This window comes from Corvus kubaryi, unplaced genomic scaffold (assembly GCF_017639235.1).
Source record: "Corvus kubaryi isolate FWS band 111438036 unplaced genomic scaffold, C.kubaryi_AGA036_p1.0 37272, whole genome shotgun sequence".
NCBI classification, from domain to species: Eukaryota; Metazoa; Chordata; class Aves; order Passeriformes; family Corvidae; genus Corvus; species Corvus kubaryi.
This window is the reverse complement of record NW_024581084.1, coordinates 1,939,401-1,944,413: the sequence shown is the minus strand read 5'-3', so window position 1 is coordinate 1,944,413 and position 5,013 is coordinate 1,939,401. Positions and strand designations below refer to the sequence as shown.

The following is a 5,013-nucleotide window of genomic DNA, read 5'->3' as shown; positions in this document are numbered from 1 at the left end:
CCGCTGCTGTCCCTGCTCCCGCTGCTGTCCCTGCTCCCGCTGCTGTCTCTGCTCCCGCTGCCCGCGCGTCCCAAACTTCCGCGGGTTGGTTTAGGGAGGAGCTGCTCCCGTGCTGGGCTCTCTGCCGGGGTTGTCACCAAGGTAAGGCCGTGCTCAGCCTTTGAGCCCTGCCCAGACCCTGGAAGGGCTCAGGTCGTGGTTTCCTGCTGGGAATTCAGCTTGGGAATTGTCGCCTCTCTGAGCGCCAGAGCTGCGTTTGCCGGAGTTGTGCTTCCCTGCGAGGGAATCGGTCCCTCTGTTCCCCGGATGGATTCAAGCAGGAATCCTGCGTGCCTGGGACCAGTTGTAAGCGAGGAACCGGCCAGTGCTCCCTGGGGACGTGGCCACCAGCGTGGCCAGCGCCTGTGCTGAGCAGCAGCAGGGAAGATGCAGCTGGGCCCCTCAATTTGGCACAATCCTGGCTCTGGGATGCTGGATTTGGGCATCTCTTGCAGCCCCGTTCCGTGGGATGCGCTCAGGTGCCCCGAGGAGAGCAAGGACTGGGCACGGGGCCATGCTGCAGTGCCCGAGGTCGCTCCTGTCCCTCACCTGACTCTTGTTTCCCACAGGTTTTGGCATTCCTGAGGGGACAGACGCCATCGGCCGCAGGAGCTGCTGGAATCTCCTCGTGCCAGCCGTGAGGACGCCCGAGCCTGACCGTGCCCAGGGCTGGGGCTCGTCCCCTCCTCCAGGGAAAGGCTCCCGAGGCAGGATTTGTTCCTGGATGGTCCCTCTGCACTGGGATCCCGAGCGCTGAGCCTCGGGTGGGATTTGGATGCTCCCTTCTGTCCGGAGCTGGGAATGGCACGGCCGGGAGGCTGCAGGCGCCTGCTGCTCCCAAAATCCCGTGGATTTACTGCTGTTGGCATCATCCTGGCGGGACTGGCGCTGATACAGGGAACCTCCCGAGGGACAGAGGTGGAAAAGCAGCACTTACAGCCCAAGGCTACAATTCCCTCTTTTTCTGGGCTGCTCTGAGCATCCTGGCCCTGGAGGAGGGAGGATTCCGTGCACTCCCGTGGGACAAATCCTGCTGCTCTGAGGTGAGTCAGGAATATGTATTTTTCCTTTTTTTTTTTTGAGCACCTTCCCATTGGACTTGTTGGAAAATGGGATATTTTCCCTGTCTCGAGGAAAACCATTCCCAATGCAATGAGCTGCTCTGAGGGAACGAGGGAGCAGAGAGGTTTGTTCTGCCAGCCGGACTGGCTGCTTTCATCAAAATACGGAATTTTTAGTGCTATTTCAGCTGGAAATCCCCAACAGGAGTTTCCTTCCTGGTGTTTTATTGCTGAGCAATGCATAAAAGGTTAAAGGCTGCAGCTTCCCGGGAGGTTTTCCTTCCTTTCCCTCGGGAATGGAACCCTGATGGTTTTCCACACTCCTAAGCCAGGGGTGGCAGAGGGGGGGACCCTTGTCGGGGTCACTGGGGACAACGTGTGGCTCATCCTGAGGGGCTCCTGGTGGCTGCAGGGGAGGAGCTGAAAGGCTCCCTTTGGAGGAGAGGCTGCTGTGAGTCTGCTCAGGATGGAAAATCCATTTTCCTGCTGGAAAACGATGCCAGGCTTTGGATTTTGAGGGGACTTGTGCTGGTGTTGCCATCCGGGTGTGATGCTGGGAACAGCCTGGGGGAAGGAGGATGGAGCAGGAGGGTTTTTGGGTGGGGAATGAGCTGCTGTTGACCACAGATCCAGGAGGATCTGGTGTTTGCTCTTCCCAGAGGTGGCAAATGCAAACCTGGAGCTCAGAGTGGCTGAAGCAGCTCTGGGTTTCAGTCTCTGAGCGCTGCAGCATCCAGGTGTTGGAACAGAGCTGGGGTTTCTGTTTCCCTCCCTGTCGCTGCTGTTCCAGCTCAGTCCCTCCCCAATCCCTTGGGGTTTTCCCGTGATGATCCCATGAACGTACCAAGCCCTTGGCTTTATCCCTTTCCATCAGGAGTCTCCTGGCTCCCTGTGCTGTCCCTGCCTCTGCAGCGCAGGGAAGAGGAGGAGGAGGGATGAGATTTGTGCCCGTGACCTTGCTGCAGTTCCACATTTTCGGGCTGAGCTCTTTGGGCTGATTTAGGGCAGATTTTTATCCTGAGCTGCTGTAAAGCAGCCCAGCCCTCCCTGGCTCTGGGGCCGGGCTGATACTGGGGTTTGGGTTGGGTTTTTTGTATTTTTCCCTTTTTCTGAGGGATGTCCTGTGGTTTCTGGGTCCGTGGTGCAGATGTTGGTGCTTGTGGTAGCTGAGAGTCCTGTCCTGGTGCTGCACTTCTTCCTGGAATGGTTTGGATTGGGAATCTTCAAGTTTATCTTGTTCCAACTCTGCTGTGATCAGGGACACCTTCCAGAGAACAGGATCCTGTCCAACCTGGCCTTGCAATCCTGCAGGGAGGATGAACTGAATCCGGCTGCAGAGATCCTCACCTGGAGCTGCAGGCCGGATCTTTATCAGGGCCTTCAGCAATCCCTTCTCAAGCTCTGGCTGTGACATTTCCTTGTCACCGTTAATTTCTCGCTGCAGGTCGGTGCCCCGGGCACCCCAGAGCAGGATCTGTCCCAGTAAAACTCAGGGGTGCTCCAGGGAAGCCCAGGGCTGCTGAGGCCCGTGAGGTTCGGGCTCAGGGACACCCCATGTGCAGAAGGTTTTAGGGCCTCCCTGACCCTGCTCAGCCCCTTCCATGGAATCACGGGATCGTTCCGCTTGGAAAAGCCCTCAAAGGTCCCAGAGTCCGACCGTTCCCGCAGCGCTGCCGAGGCCGCCACTGACCCGTGTCCCCAGTGGCACAGATCCCTTCGGAAGGGCGCCTTGCGATGGGGATCCCTGCTCAGAGGGCAGCTGGCTCCCGGGAATGAGGTGACCCCCTCTGGGCAGGGGGACGCTGGATCCCAGGTCCCACCGGGGCTCGGGAGCGCGCTCCAGGCGGGAAATGCGGGCTATCCAGCGGGCTATCCAGCGGGCTTCCAGCGGGCTCGGGGATCTCTCCCGGGCTCGCGCTGACCCCTGGCGGCGGCAGCGGCAGCGCCTGCAGTGCCCGGCGGGGCCCGCAGGGGGCGCGCGGGGAGGGGGCCCGGGGTTCTGTGGGATCGCCGGGAATGGGATGGGATTGAAGGGACCCCAAAGCCCCTCCAGTGCCGCCCCTGCCGTGGGCAGGGACACCTTCCGCTATCCCAGGCTGCTCCGGGCCCCAGTGTCCAGCCTGGCCTTGGACACTTCCAGGGACCCAGGGGCAGCCAAGAATTCCTTCCCAATATCCCATCCGTCGCTGCCCTCTGGCAGTGGGATGCCATTCCCCCTTGTCCTGTCACTCCATCCCTTGTCCATATCCCCTCATCAGCTCCTTCAGGCGCTGGAAAGGGTTTTAAATGTTCCCCGGAGCCTTGTCTTGCCCAGGCTGAACATTCCCAGCTTTCCCTGCAGAGCAGAGCTGCTCCAGCCCCCTGCTCTCTGAGCAGAAAAAGCTGGGAAAAAGGTGTAAAAACCCCATGGAGCGGCCAATATCCTTGGGAGCAGCAGCTGAACCCCGCAGGGCTGCTCCAGACGAGGCGGGATATTGGGGAGCACCCATGCAGGCGGTGTTCGCTGGGCCAGCAGCCGCACGGGCCGGGTGCGGGGTGACCGCGGCTTCCAGCGAGCCCACGGCGCTGCCGGAGCCCCGTCCCGCGGCCGCTGGATGGCAGCGGAGCTCCGCGGCATTCCCGGCCCGCGGCATTCCCGGCCCGGCCCTGCCTCCATTCCCCGCTCCCGCTCCGCTGGTGGCTTCCAGCGCCCGCCCGGAACGCTCCCACCCCGATGGGTGCCCGTGGGTGCCGCTCCCGGGCAAGGGCAATTCCCAACCTGCCGGGATGCCTGTGGAAGTCCAGACCCCAAACCAAGCGATTATTCAGGAGCTGGACTTGATCCTTGTGGGTCGCTTCCAGCTCTGGAGATTCCATGGTTCTGGAGAACCCCAGTCTGGTTCTTGACTCCCCGGGACCAGAGTGCCGAGGGAATGAGAGGTGGGGCTGAGGAGAGAGCGGATCCGGGCTGATAAACGGGACACTGATGTTTGTGCCTTTGGCCAAAAGCCTGAGGCACTCGGGAAAACTGAAACCGTGTCTGGAATGCTGCTGATCCACGAGCGTGAGCTGGGAATGTGGGGTTTGGGGAGTGGGCACGGGGACAGGAGGACAGCGCATGAGGTTTGCCTTGGGATGCCTCCAGCTCCTGATGGGATGGCTCAACGTGCTCCCTTCTCCCAAAGAAAAGCTTGGAAAGCTCCTACTCCGCCTCTCCCTTCCCCATTTGCTGTCCCCTCCCTTTTCCAGCTCCCCGGGGAGAGGAGGGATCGGGAGCCGACTCTGGCTCTGCTTCCACACGGCGGTGTCTGGGAATGGTGAATTATTGCGGGATAATCCCGCGCCTTTGGCTGCCTTGGAAGCACTTCCCGAGCAGTCCCAGACTCCTGGGCTGGCACTTCCCGAGCTGAAAGGTTTCCCTGTCCAGGCTCCTCCCGGGCCGCAGCCAAGGGCGAATTCCAGCGGCTCTACCAGCCCCGGGCTGGGTTTCCATGGTGAAGCCATTTGGCGTTTGCTCCGAAAAGCCGGGTTTTTGGGAAGTTTTTAGCTGGGAATGGCACAGTTTGTCCATCCCCGGGCTGCTGCCTGCAGGGAAAGAGCTGCTTGAGCCCAGCAGAGAGCTCTGAAAGGCCCCTGAGAGCCTCGGGGGCAGCCCGAGCTCTGTTCTCACGCTGCTCCGCGCTCCAGGAGTGTCCCCCGGCCCTGGGATGCCGGGATTTGTCCTGGGATCTGCTTTTCCTCACCCAGGAACTGTCCCAGCTCCTCTCCCAGCTCCTCCTGCTCGCTGTTACAGCCCACCCTAAACCCGGTTTATTTGATTTTCCGGGGTGCTGCTTCAGGCCCTGCTGTGTGAAAATCGCAGGGAGATGTCGATCCAGGGATTTTCCACCCAAGGAGTTGCAAGTTGCGCCTCCGAGGAAGTGAAGTTGGTGTG

At 60.7% G+C, this 5,013-nt stretch overlaps 1 protein-coding gene across 2 annotated transcripts in view; it reads left to right on the top strand.

Annotated features, from left to right (window-relative positions):
- Window positions 1-5,013, top strand: part of SLC39A11 (solute carrier family 39 member 11) — a 124,172-nt gene that overhangs the window by 89,028 nt on the left and 30,131 nt on the right. For both annotated transcript variants that reach the window (XM_042025519.1, XM_042025518.1), the window contains exon 14: window positions 609-1,082. The gene's annotated coding sequence lies outside the window, so the exon portion shown is untranslated. The remainder of the gene's footprint in view (window positions 1-608; window positions 1,083-5,013) is intronic.